The 13,972-nt window shown below is 32.5% G+C and overlaps 1 long non-coding RNA gene across 2 annotated transcripts in view; it reads right to left on the bottom strand.

Annotated features, from left to right (window-relative positions):
* The window catches only part of LOC138935203 (uncharacterized), a 72,043-nt gene that overhangs the window by 42,629 nt on the left and 15,442 nt on the right, over positions 1–13,972 (bottom strand). For both annotated transcript variants that reach the window (XR_011447222.1, XR_011447223.1), the window contains exon 2: positions 9,210–9,874. This is a non-coding gene — a long non-coding RNA (uncharacterized lncRNA). The remainder of the gene's footprint in view (positions 1–9,209; positions 9,875–13,972) is intronic.

Raw genomic sequence — 13,972 nt, 5'->3', positions numbered from 1 at the left:
ATATTTATGATATATACACATTTTATTATATACGTATCACACTTAAAAAGAAATTCATGTTCTTAAAAACATGTTTATATTTTATATACATTAACATTTTATAAATATAAATGAAAGACACACTTTTATTCTGATTAATATTCGTCGACACAGAATATTTTGCACGGAAGCAATTTATTTTCTTGGATTCTATACGTCAGATACATACGCTATCTTTAGCGTCGATTAATGTCGACGCATATATGAGTATCACAGTAAAAAGTATCAGTTAATTATTGGTTTAATTATTGCTATCAGAAGACGAAAAACTAACCGAGCAAACAAAAATCTATATTAAATAGATCTGAAACTCATTCATATCTGTCTCCTCCTGTCAAATTTAATTTTTTAATTGATTTGAACTTTAATTCGTTTTTTTTTTTTTCTTTAGTTAGTCAAGTAAATCGATCAACCAATGGATTAAACGCGAGTTAATTGTTCCATTATTAAATATCGATTATTTAACAATTAATAATTCAATAATGATTATTGATTATCAATTTAAAAAAAAAATGGGAAAAAATGACAAGGCGCATATAATATCAATCAATGATGCAGATCTTCATTAATTACATAATATTGCGAGCTCACACACTTCTTTCCTCCTAATCTTATAAAGATTACCAAACCGACACATGTGTATGTGTGTGTGTATATATTTTTGATAATATAAAAAGTAATTATGTATCTAAATATGAATTTATTTACATCTTATTATATATATATATGTGTATAAAAAAGTATTGATTTTAATTTTTATTTAAAACCATGTCACGATAATTAATCAATAATTCAGAAATGTTGCCAATCCATGTTACGATGTCAACGTGAAAAGAAATATTGTGTTTTCTGCAGAAATTCTACGAATTCTCCACTTTTTTATGCTTCGTATGAATTACTTCATACGAAATTTCACGAAGCCTCCCGAGATGTCTGTGACACTTCTCACTGGTTCCGGATCCATCGTTGAGATAGCGATCCATGTCGTGGGAGCCGCGAATTCGAAAGGACGAGGGAACGGGGGAGAAAGAAGAGGACGGCGGGTATAGCAAAGGTTGATTTATATGTCATTCCGCAGCTCGAGTGTGAAAGAAATAAATTTTAGGCGAAACGGGGCGCGTCCGTACGATTGAAGAGCAACCTGCCTCGCTCCTTGATCATTAATCAATCGACGAAACGAGAAGCGGAGAACCAAATTGTAGCGAATAGGAATATGACCTCCCTCCCCGCGCACCATCATTACCCTTCTACTCTAATCATTTCTAAAATTGAACGATAAATATTTGTAAAAGTCCTCTATTTATAAATTTAATGAAAAGAAATGAGTGTGAGATCAGCAAATATGCAAATTAAAATAGAAAGATGTCAATAAAGTATGCATGCGAAACAAGTGTTATTTGACTATAACTGTTCACAAGTTGGCAATGAATAAACATATCTCCGCACTGGTGATTCCATGTTTTTCGTGAAATAAAAAAAGTCAAAAATTTATTTCCTTATAAAACTTTTTTCTCGACAGAAATAATTTTGAAATTTGAAACAATAATAATTACAATATTTATGTATGTTTTAAACTTGAATAAAATTACGCAAGCTCTTTCTAATGACCATATATCATGCATATATTGTTAAATTTATTTCAATAACAGATATTAAAATAAATATAAAGAGAGAGAGAGAGAGAGAGAGAGAGAGAGAGAGAGATGCAAAATTTTTTCTTCTACGGAAGAATAAAAATAATATCTCTTAATATAATAATTATATCTTTTTAGTATAATTTAAATGTTAAATCGATGTATTTTTTATTAAATAGACTTACGTACATTGATTTCAGAATCGATTGTTCTAATGTAGTTAATATGCATTGATTTTGATATTAACTTTATCAACATTACAAATCGAGGATAATGGTATCGATTTCGCGATCGGTTGTTCCAATATAATTACTTGAACCGATTTCACGCACTAATTAGAAATCGGTTGTTTCAGTGTAACTATTACTTGAATCGATTTTATGCACTAATTAGAAATCGGTTATTTCGATGTAACGCGATTACTTGAAACGATTTTACCGATATCGAAGATTGTTTCGTACGGCATTAATGTATATTCTTGACTCAAAGTTATAAGTATAATTTTACAACATATCGATATCGTGCAAATAATAAAAAAATAATAAAATATTATAGAGTAAGAGTATCGCGTAAAATACAAGATTACGATGAATTTCTTTTCAAGAGAGCTCTTCGTGACAAACGGAGCATGTAACCGAAAGCTCGCGCATGCATTTGAAGGACGACCGCTTCTGAACTTGTTATTCGATCAATTTCGTGTTGCAGCGCATCGCATGATTCGTTTCTCGTTTCGAGACGGAGCGCAAAAATAAATCATACTTACGAAACTTACTTCGACCGTTCGAAGCTACGAGAAAGGAGCGTTTCGTTTTCCGAACTTGAGCGGCAGCTTTATTTTTCGTCGATCGACAATATCGATCACAAGTGTCAATCATAATTAAAGTTAAATTTAATCATATCAAAGAGAAACGCAATTACGTAAGATAATACAAAAATTATGTTTAATTATTTATTTTTCTTTGTTAATTATAGTATTTAATTGTTTTAAAAATATATATTAATTCTCAAATTAAAGATTAAGTTAATGCATAGAGTTTCTCGATTTCTCGATTTTTTTAAATATTTGTTAATTATAATTGTAACAAGAAGGAGAGAAAAAGAATGTTCCTTGTTTTATTGTTCTTATTCTTTTAATGATTGACATTTATAATTGCAACCGCGTGCAATCGCAATAATTAACGACTACACGTAGCCATTCGCTTCTACATGTTTGTACAAAGTTCGTCATAGACCTTCGCTCTGCGTTTTATCGCCTAACGGACTACAAAATTAAACTACTCTTGCGAAACTTTCTTCCCATCGCCCGAAGCTACAACCTGCGAAAAGGAGCGCTCTGTTTCTTATCGAGATTAAATGGCCACTTTATTTCTTATTCATCGACAACGTTAATCGCGATTATTAAGACGGGGTATTATACAAAATTTTTTACTAAGCATTAAATGCAAGATATGAATTAGAAATATAGTTGTGTTTCTTCATATTTTTGAAGAAATGTTCAATTACGTATTTAAACGAAATGCGGTAGCAATGTATTCTATTTGAATGTGATACAATTTTAATCGGTTTAAATGCCAAGATACATACATACATATATATATATATAATAAAAATTACTTTTTATTTTGTTTATATCTGCTTTAAAATTAGGGCGTCGCGTATATCGATCTTTTCACAAAAATAAGATTTTTAGTATATCATATTTTATATTATTTAATTACTTTCTTTCACGCATCAATCAAACATAATTTTAATTAATAATACATCTCTCTCTCTCTCTCTCTCTGTCTTTCTCTCTTCGATAAAAATATCTCGTGGCAGGAAATTTAACGGCAGCAAGACTGAATACGGAACGCGAAATATTTCCTGGCAATAATCTGCCGTTTTCCGCAGTGTCCTATCGAAGAGATGTATGTTAATAACGAGTACATTAACTGCTGCAACGCGATAGTAGCGGTTCCAACATTCTAATAGTATATACGAGATAATTTAGCGCTATAGTTTTTTCGTCGAGTGGGTTTACGGTCCGCGGGCCGCCAGGTATTCCTTTAATATAACTCGGGATTCCCTCCCGAGTACGTGTATATAAAACAAGAATGTCGAGGAAATATAAATAAAGGAGAGATCGGTAGAAAATGCAAAAAGCCTAATCTCCTCGCGCGAGCCTGTTACGTTGTTAACCGCGTGAATATGTTTTTTTTTTCCCTCCCCCCTGTAATTACTTTCAGTTAAGGATAATGGATGGAGTGAAGTGGCCCCACGTCTCTTTGATCGCGTGGTAAATGCAAACATCGCGATCATTGCTTTAGTATCCACTTCGTCATAAAGAGTATATTAGATGGGTTTACACGGATCTTTAGCGAAAGAGTATACGCTGTATGTGGTACATTATTATATGTATATATATATATATATTGTGTATATAACCGGAGCAACGCATATGATAGCATATAATAAATGAAGCAACTACATCATTCATTAAGAATCTGATTTTCCGCGTGAATATCGTGTTTTTTCACGTTATCAAATATTTAGAAATCCATCTCGCTAGTTTAACAGACACTGTCACATATATACAAAAGCAGGGAAGAAAATGTTCCGCGAAACTTTTGTCTAAACTCCTAATTTAAACTCCTTCTCTCTATAAATAGGATATTATATATTTTTTATAGTTTCTTAAAATACTTTTTTTTTAGCTTTAAATATATATTTTTTTTTTTAGTGATTATTTATATTAAAAATATTAAAACACGTAAAATTGCTTTATTAAATTATATTCTGTTTTGTTATTATAGCTTGTATTTTGCGTAAGACTTTATTCTTCAATTAATTGCAAGCTTCTCATCATTTTAAAGAACTTTGAGAAAACGAAAAATTATTTTTTTTTTTTAATATTATAATATTCATCGAGAGATGATAGTATTTATCTCCGTTATTAAAATTATAACGATTGCAAATTGATTGAAAAATCTGTAAAAAATAGTGAAATAACGCATTAACAATCATTGATTATTAAACTTTATGTATCTGTACAATTCTGATTATATCTATCGAAAGAATTTTTAGTGTAATGTATACCTTAAATTATTTAATATATGTAATCGTGTTACACATATATCAATTCTACATATATGTCGTGCAATTTACAATTAATTATTTATGTATGCTAATATACGATATGTACCGCTTTTCTCTTCGCACATTCTTTAATTTTATTGCTTACGTTCCATCTGCTTAATACGCACCGATAACAGACTTTATAGCGCTAGAAATTATATTACGAGACATTATCGCGCTAAGTTATTACGTTCGCGTTGTATTTAATAAGACAAGAAAAAATTGCGGAACAAAATAGCAAACATAAGAAGATATGCCTCAAATAAATGACAATATTTAATCTCTCTCCCGACTTAGAATTTTAAGACGACTTTTTGTAGTAGGATCGTCAGAACTGTCATATATACTACGTTTCTTATTAGTAGCAAAGTCCTTAAGCATTTCATAGATAAGAAGCATATTATTGAAATATTGAATGTGTGTAATACCCGACGAATAACGCGTTACGCTTTATTTTTACAAATGGAATCGTTTACCATAACCATGATGCGGAAAGTCATCTTTATTTCTAGCTCTTCCGCGTTTATATGGACTTTATTGAAATACGTTTTCGAGATTGCTCAGTACAGGTATGTACGTATATCTCGCACACCTTATTGCCGCAGGCGACATTTTACACTCACCGCATGCCGTTTTAGAAACAAAACATAAATTTAGTATGAAGTTCGATCAAGTTGGATATTTAACACACTCGCCGCATGGGCGATAATAATCACTCATACTATACTTTCGTTCGCTTATATCGCATACCTACAAATGATTATCCGCGGATGACTCCAGGACAGCTCTTACGCGAAATAGCGACTTTCACCGCGTTTAAGATAACAATTTGTCCCCGAGGCGATTAGAGCAAAGTTTTCCGAATAATGTTCTCGAAGACGTATCATGAAATTGAAGCTACGCAATTATTTTTTTTTTATTATAAATAAAAATATATTCTTTCGATAGAAGTATGTTAACTCTTCACGGTATTGTATTAAGATAGGCATGTGACAGTACTTTGATAACGGCAAATCCTGCGTATAATATTCCTTCTAAAGTTCGAAATAAGAATGTAAAAAGGTATTAAAAATAAAAAAGTTATTTTATCCCGATTAGTTAAGGATATGAAGATTTGTATGCACACAGCAGACTTCAAATCAACTTTAAATCACCAATATAACCGTCGATAATAATTATATAATACACTCTTAATAATAAGAATAAATAAAAAACAATAAAAAAAATTAAAAAGTAAAGACTGTCATGATAGGATTCGATTTAAAATTCGATTTAAAAAAAGCAATAAAGAAAGAAAGAAAGAAAAAAATGAGTAGTGTGTTGCAGCTGTTGTAGTGTTTGATTTTCGAAAATAACGGGATTAATACAGTTTACTTTGTAGCTCGATAATTTCATGGATACTAATCGAGGGCTTGCACAACGACGAAGCGGACCAATGAGGCGTATGTGTGCTCGAGAAAAATTTGCAATGGTACGCGAGATCGGTCCGCGTCCTCCGATATTAAACGCAGCTCTCATAGTGGCGTAATCGCTCGCCAAACGGCATAAGATAATGCGGCGAAGAGGAACAATTTCCGAGCAGTTTTATTTTTCATTTTCTTCTTCCTTCTTTCTCCTCCCGCTTAACCTTTTGCGGAGCTGCGGCGATATCGAGTCTTCGCCGTCGATAGTTTCGCGTGTATATCTCAACATTCTATCTGCACTTCGACGCATATTAAAGCGCCATGGCTTGTGATTTGCGTACATTAAGCGCGTGTGCAATAATGCACGCGCGTCTGCAAATTGTTTTTGTGCTGGGAGAGAGAGAGAGAGAGAGAGAGAGAGAGAGAGAGAGAGAGAGAGAGAGAGAGAGAGAGAGAGAGAGAGAGAGAGAGAGAGAGGAGGTCTCGGTAGCGCGAGCATGCCCAGTTGAGAGACAGTTTTCCTACAATCTTCCCGTTTTAGCGACATTAAAGTGTCGATCGAAAGTGTCGCGGAATTATTTCCATCGCTTTTACTAGACAAATTTTGAAATTGATACAAAATCTCAATTTTAAGTACTAATATATTTTTACGACATATTTTAAAGATAATTCTTACGCTTCAATTTTCTGATAAGTAAAAAAAAAAAAAGAAAGAAAGAAAAATGCTATGTCTTATCTCATGCGACAATCTACGAAGAAATCCAATTTAGTATGATTTTTTGAATTCAATTTCGTTGTTCTTGATACAACTTTCTTTCAATACAACCTATTTCTATAATATATATAATTTATTTTTTTAAATTTATATTTCTCTGTTTTATAATTTGCAGTTTATATCAATTTATCTTAAAATGCGTTACTCGTCTCGTATGTAAAGGATTAATATTATCAAAATTCTTTTGCCCTCTGAAACTCCTCTCGGCATTTCGCGTTGCAGATTGAAAATCTGGATGAATGCAAGCCGTCCTTGCATTTCGCAGTGCGAAATGACTAAATTAAATTCAAAGGGCGACAAAGTACGTAATTATGCGCACGTCGCACGATTAAACGTACGATTTAGCGTGCATAAATCCCGCCTCAGATCCCATCTGTATGTACGAGGTTTCAGAATAATCGAGGGCGAAATAATTAACGATTTTTTGCTTAACGAAGCTTTCATTACGCGCTTCGAACATTTATCGCTCATCGACGAGACATTAAACTGGCAATTTTATTTGACAGCACGATTATATAGTCATACACTTTGACGAGATAAATGTTAAATGTATCCTTGCCGCGACGAAAAATATCGATTGTTCGTTGAAATTTTTCTTCTAAAAATAACAGTGAGATCGACTTTCTGATTTTGAGATCATCATTATTTGTAATGTTCTTCGATGCAATCAAATGTGTTATTTATTAGAATAATAAAGTTATAAATTTCAACAATTATGCAAAGTTACAGCTGTTTTAAATTTCAAAAAAAGTTAATAATTTTATTTATTTATCTTCTAAAAAAAATCTATTTAGAAATCAGGATTAAATATGTTGCTTTGTAAATTGAATTACGTGACTTAATTGAAATATTTTAGTCTGTTTAAGAAGCAGTGGACGCGCTAGTAGTTGTTGAAGTTGTAAATTAGGTAGAGGAAGAAGAGAGAGAGGAGCATTCGGAGATATCGGGCATCTCAGTGCCTTTCTCATGCTCCACGAGGATAATCACCTGCTCGTCTAAGATGCACTTGAAAACGTGCTTATACGTTAAACCGTGTAACCATCTATTTCTCGCGTGCAAAGGTCTTCCGTCTTATCTGCCTAGCTCCATCTTGCCAGATTGTCTCCTTAACAGGCACGATGACAATTTACCGTTTCCGTAAAAACTCGACACGAGTTATGCGTACTTAACTTAACCCATTTTACTAAATCTAACTAACTTTTACGTAATTTTATCCGTAAATATACACAGACCGTTCTTTCAACATAATTATACCGGTAGATAATGGAGAATTTCCGTGATATAAAAATGAAAAAAATGTATTAGCGGCGTGTAATATATTTCTCTAATTAAGGATAAAATAAATGTAGTATATTAAGATGTAGATCATTGTAAAGTTATCTTTTTTTTTTTCAATTTCCAATCCTCTTGAATTTCAGCATACTGTATTTCTCTTCATTATACATGTCATTAAGGATTATCCTCCTGTGTTACGTAATATCGAAAAAAAAAAAAAAATTTTCCTCTTCTCTCTTCTACCTTAAGTCTCGTACCACGAAACGTAATATGGTAGATGACACAAACGCAAAGAGTTGTTTATTCAAGATTTAAAATGTGCTGAAAGAATTCCGAAGTACCGTCATTGATAGAAGAGTTAATATGGAACACGTCAAATCGATGTGTTACAACGGGATGCCGTTGTATTTACTTTTCCCACGTGAAATTCATCACGAACCATCCACGCATGCATCTTCGTTAGAAATTCTCATCTCGTGCGGTAAGCAACGTCAAGAGTATTGTCCACCGTGTAGATGAGACGAGCACGAATTTCCGAAACCCATCGAAGGTAAACGCTTTCGAAAAACTTGAAGTTCAACTCCAAGTTACGGAGTAAAAAAATAATGAAATTTTATCGATTATAACATTCTTTCCTCTTTATATTTTATTGCGTTACAAAATTTATTTATCTTTGAAACTTTGAAGGATTTAGTAGTTTATCGCGTGTATCTTCTGCGTGGAAATTAATTCATAAAAACGAATAATAATGTTTTATCTAACAATCAGCTACTCAAATAAATGGGAAACGAGAAAATTTCTTGTAAATACGTAATTTTGCTTCGTTTAAATACGTCAAGGATTATATCTCTCCTCGATTACTCGTGTCTTAATTACACGACTATCGCGTTATTATTGCAATCAAGCGAAAGATATAAATAACTATGTAATAGGATAAATATCGAGATACAACAGGAAGCATCGACTCACCCATTTATCTCTTACAATTAGCATTTTCTCTCCGTGCGTCCTTTCGCCACCAGCTGCGATCACCATCACGCCATCGCCGTCATCTTAGATCCGCGGGTACAAGCGGAGGGGAGGAATCATCGTGGATCTTTAAAGCGAAACGAGGAGACGAGACGTGAATTCGTTGTCGCCGTTTGCGACGGCGGGCCTAATTAACGGCATGATCTACGCGGCGTTACGTTTTTCGGGCCGGACGACGATATAACCCTTTCCCATGATCCCGCTCGCGCGATGTGTTCAATAAAACACGGCTCTTAATTGCGGCCGACAATTAACTCGGATGAGCAAGCGCGCGACGAGAGAGCTGAGAGGATACGGCGCGCCTCGGATCGCGTCACATTTGTCAGCGGCTCTAAACGCCGGATCCTAGTTTTAATGGGCGCCCACCTCGCTCGCGAGGGCACCCATTAACGTTTCCTATCCGTGGGACAAGAGCCAGTTATGCGGATGATACGCGTTATCTTCGGAGGATCACGAGAAGCGTTCGCTAAACTCCGAGATGTGTATCGTAGAACGCAGGATTTTCCTAGAATAATGGCGTGATAATTTCGTGAAGAGTCTACTATGACCTGATTCAATTATCCCGAGATTGATGTGAGTCGATTTTTAAAATGCCATTGTTCCACCTGTAAAAAAAAAAAAAAAAGATATTCACGTGTAAATTTTTTTTATGTATAAGGCAGTCTATATTATTGCATGTATATCATTTTTGGAAACATGATTTTGAAAATATATTGATATATATTTATACATTTCTAACGTATTAATATCTTGTTAAAAAAATTTTTGTCAAATTAATTGGAAACTTTATCTCCATGAGAAACAAGGAAGCATTCTGATCTGGTAAATTATATATTTATGTAGTAAGTATATATATTATATATAGAGTGTATATTTTTACGCATAGAATTTGAGAAATATCGTCTTCTGGAAAAATTAGGCAGATAGCAAATCAGTTTCTTTTTTAAAAAAATCGTTTTTTCATCAAAAATAGAATCACTTTTCAGAATAAGAAAGGATAAGAAGATCTTTTTATATTTTCTATCTCTATCTTTCTAATTGGCTTTCCACCGTGAAATCATATGCTTTTCAATCATACGAGTATTAATGTACGATATATATACAGGGTGGGGCATTTATATTGAGACACCTAAATATCTGAAAAATAAAGCAAGATAGAAAGAAATGTTTCAGACAAAAGTTGTTCGGGGGGTTCTAAGGGGGTTCTAAGGGGGTTATAAGATGATGCCATTAGTTTGATTTTGGGTGGAGGCGCATCGGAGATTTCAATGTCAATATTTTTTTTTTCTTTATTTATTTAATAATGGAAACACCCCAATTTTTTTACATAAATCGATTCCTTGCAATATTCTGCATAAAAAGTTACAGGTATGATGGCCAAAAGTTTAATAGTTTACGAGATATTTTATACTTTATTTTATTACTTTACTTCGATATAATTTTACGTAAACTATCTCATAAAATTATTTATTTTGCAATAATGTTACCTTAATATTTTAAACTCAAAAAATGAGAGACATCTCAATTGGTGTAAAGAAAATAAAACAAGATTGTCATTGAAATCTTCGAAAGAGCCTCCACCCAAAGTCAAACTAATGGCACCATCTTATGATCCCCTTAGAACCGAACAACTTTTGTCTGAAACATTTCTTTCTATCTTGCTTTATTTTTTAGATATTTAGGTATCTCAATATAAATGCTCCACCCTTTATATATATATATATATATATATATCAACGCGTCCACCTACGTGAAACTAATAACTGTAATCGATATTCTAAGAGATAAGACATGGATGGATCATAAGTATCAATCATGGTACATGCGTAGTCGCATTTATCGCGATACTGCGCTACATAATTATTGACCTCTGACGAGATTTATATTTTGCTGTCGATACAAGGTTGCCTAGTAGACAACTCTCGGCGCCAATTCTTGCATACTATTCTCTCGAGTGTATATAACACCTTTGCAGCCGCATTAGAAGCGGAATTGCTCTGAATTCATTATAACTGGCCGACCAGGTTGATTCGAATTGATTGGGGAATAAGCTTAAAAATATATTAATTTAATTTTCTTAATATATTAATATCTTGATCTTTATTAATTGTCTTAATATATTAATTTTAGTATATTAATATTATAAATGATTTCATCAAATTAATAAATATATTTTTAATGTATATAATCTGCAGATACACTCATACGAGAGTATGCATATATATAATAAAATTAAAAAAATAGATATGAAATAAGATATGAAAATCTATTTTAATGTAATTAAAAACTTTTAATATATTAATCATCAAACAAAATATAATAAGAATAACATGTATAAAAAAGAGGTGTGTGTCTCTATATAAATTTAAGAATTTATTATAAAAATTAGATAAAAAGAGAGAGCTCTGTCGGTATATATTAGTATTTTATTGCCAATAAATATTCATAAGAATATAAAAGGTTTATAAAGCTTTAACAATCGCGTAAGATGAAGTTACGCTTTAGCCGTGTCGAACGTTTTCATCTCGATGTAATTATCGTTAAATTATTGCGGAAATAATCACATTTATGCATCGATACTCGATTCACGCCGAGTATAAAGCATTTCACGATTTTCCTCTCTCATTCAACAACGATGTGTCGAATGCCAGTCGACGATATTGATCGAAGAGATGATATAAATCAAAGGATTATAAATGTCTAATTATCGTAGCCTGCTGAAGAAACATCTCGCTTATATGACGGATTTATATAGAAACTAATCAAATTTTTTATGAACTTTATGAAATTTAACGATGAAAACTCAAGAAATAATTTTCTTTAAAAGTAGAGGAAAAAGAGAGAAATATCTATTAATTCTTTATAATTATATATTGCGTAAAAAAAATTTCTATACATACTTATTTATATGTATATTATACAATAAAACTGTATATAATTTATATTATGATATATAATTTAATTTTAATTATTTTCTTTCTCTCTTTCCAATTTAATCTTAGATCTGATCCTTGTAAGCTATTTTTATATTATTTTATTATTATCTTCAGATTCCAAAAAGACAACATCCGTTCTTGCTATTCTCACATTTGATCTTTGACATCGCACGCTTCTTTCGATTTCATCGGCATCGCGGCGGCCGATTAGAGCCACGACGGATTATTAATTTGTTAATTATTCTGCACGAGGATGGAAAACGGGCGCGGCAGGACGCGTCCTTTCACTCGCGCGAGGATGCCTTGACATTTCGCGACGCGTCCGCACGCGACCGCGAGGATGGAAAGTCGTCAATTTGCTTCATTGCATCCACGCGCGCATCCTTCGTTCGGGCATTTCGTCTGTCATGTCGAGAATTCGATCATGCGAGGATCGATTTAACAATCGGGAATTCAAGTAATAAAGAAATCAAGTAAACGAGAAAAAATTGGGACAAAATTTTAAAATTGGTGGATACTTTCTTCTAAAAATTGAAAATTGAAAAGGAATTTATAGATAATGTATTTTATATTTATCTATTGATTTAAATGTCGCCTCAATATATGTATGCATGTGCGATACATATTTTTTGTATATGTGTATGTTTTACTTCTTGTAAAATGTATATTTTTTATATTACACGACATATAAAATTATAATAAAAAATAATGAATAAAATAATAATAATATATAATAATAGAATAATAATAATAATAATAATAATAATGATAGTAATAATAACAATAATAATAATAAATAGAAAAGAAAATAATAAATAAAATTTTGTTTCAAATCTTGTCGCGAATTATAGATTTAAGCTTTAGTTATTAAAAGTAATTAAAAACAACAGATTTCTTTCCTTAAATGATGAATGCAAAAAAAAAAAAAAGGATGTAGTTAGTTTTCTTTAAGAAAATAATATTGTATATTTTTTATAACTTTCTATAATACTAGAAATAATTAAGATTTCACACATATGTTTTCGAATAACAAAACTTTCTTTTTCGACTCGTTTATAGACATAATTAGCGAATACTCTATTTATATTTACAACGCATCTTCCCTTCCTGATTTTTATGGCGGAAATGACGCGGCAAGGAAGGACTGATGGAATGACGACGGAGAATCCGCTCGTGAGAATCTCGACGGTGAGATTGCGATAACACAACACGATGACGGCGGATGTGTCCGCGAGCGTAAGGATAGCATCCGCGAGGGGTGTACGAGATAGTCCTTCAGGATATAGAGGAGAAGGCGAGCAGAACCGAGAGAAGCATCTCTCATTCGTTAGATAATCTTTACTCCAGCATTAGCCTCGCTCTCGACCTGCCTGGCTAGCGAAGATACCGGCCATCGTGTATTCGCGGGGAAGGGGAAGGAAGGATTGCCCTTTCATGATTTGCCCCTTTTCCATGAAAATTGAAAATTACATCGTTTTACAACCTCCCTTGCTGCTTCAGCCTTTAATCCGTCGAAAAGCGCGGTCGATATTTTAGAGATAGAAAGCTCAGAATTATATCATACGCGGAAAGTCTCGAAATTGCATGCTTTGATAATGCTTTACAATCTGAAAATAGACCGCTTAAAAATAGATTCATAAAAAAATAAGATGTTTACAAATGACACATGAACAAGTTATAAAAATAAATATAAAATAAATCCATGAAAATATATTAAGAAGAAAGCTTAGATAATTAGATTATATTCTACAAAGTAAAGAAGATAAA

This window comes from Polyergus mexicanus, unplaced genomic scaffold, assembly GCF_030449975.1.
Source record: "Polyergus mexicanus isolate NDT 795.1 unplaced genomic scaffold, iyPolMexi1.0 SCAF_1, whole genome shotgun sequence".
Classification (NCBI taxonomy): domain Eukaryota; kingdom Metazoa; phylum Arthropoda; class Insecta; order Hymenoptera; family Formicidae; genus Polyergus; species Polyergus mexicanus.
Note: the sequence above shows the minus strand (reverse complement) of the source record. Positions and strands in the feature narration are given on the sequence as shown.